The sequence below is a fragment of the Octopus bimaculoides genome, chromosome 12, assembly GCF_001194135.2.
Source record: "Octopus bimaculoides isolate UCB-OBI-ISO-001 chromosome 12, ASM119413v2, whole genome shotgun sequence".
NCBI classification, from domain to species: Eukaryota; Metazoa; Mollusca; class Cephalopoda; order Octopoda; family Octopodidae; genus Octopus; species Octopus bimaculoides.
Window position 1 is genome coordinate 24,399,405 of NC_068992.1, and position 1,033 is coordinate 24,400,437.

The 1,033-nt window shown below is 41.8% G+C and overlaps 1 protein-coding gene across 1 annotated transcript in view; it reads right to left on the reverse strand.

Moving 5' to 3' along the window:
• LOC106883766 (zwei Ig domain protein zig-8) overlaps positions 1–1,033 on the reverse strand; it is a 319,834-nt gene that overhangs the window by 254,136 nt on the left and 64,665 nt on the right. The gene's annotated exons all lie outside the window — the stretch shown is intronic.

Here is a 1,033-nt window from a genome sequence, read left to right on the forward strand (position 1 = left end):
CCGATCCCAGTATGCAATTGAAAATTATTTTACCGGCATTATGAAAGTCAAAGTCGACCTTGGTGGAATTTGATCTCAGAATCCAAAGATGTACAAAAAGCCGTTAAACATTTCGGCCAGCGTGCTAAAGATTCTTATTTCTTTATTGCCCACAAGGGGCTAAATATAGAGGGGACAAACAAGGACAGACAAAGGGATTAAGTCGATTACATCGACCCAGTGCGTAACTGGTACTTAATTTATCGTTGAAAAGGCAAAGTTGACCTCTGCGGAATTTGAACTCAGAACGTAACAGCAGATGAAATACCACTAAGCATTTTGCCCTGTGTGCTAACAATTCTGCCAGCTCGTCACCTTGTTAATGATTTGACATGTTAATGATTCTGCCAGCTCACTGCCTTATTGCATTCTAGATATTACAATCATTTGCAGCATACGAATTAAAGAGTTGGGGTTCTCTCCTCCAGAACCCCGATTCAGTCATATTTTGCTCCAGGCAGGTAAGATTAAATCCTGTTGCTTCAATAAAAATAATAATTATGAAAGTGAAAGAACATCTTGGATCTTGGATATTGGATTCGCAAATTCTTTATCAATGGTCATCTCTTCAGCTGATCTGAGTAGAGTGCAGCTCAGATGGGCAGCCCACCTTTTCTGAATGCTTGATACATGACTACTCGAAAGACTGTTTTACAGGCAATTGGCAGAAGGCAAGTGCACAAATGTTGGGCAGAAAAAGCACTTTAAAGATGTATTCAGAGCCTCACTGAAGTACTTTCAGATCAATGGCAATATTTGGGAAATGCAAGCAAAGGACTGCCCAGTCAGGGGTCGCGACCCCAACTGATGTACCGCCTCCTACAAACAGAACAGGATTGCAGGAGCACAAAGAAACCATGAGCTCTGCAAGTCCAGAACCAACTGCTTGTGGAGGCACATGGCTTAGTGGTTAGTGTGTTGGACTTGTGATCATAAGATTGCGGTTTCGATTCCTAGAATGGGAGATGTGTTGTGTTCTTGAGGAAAACATTTC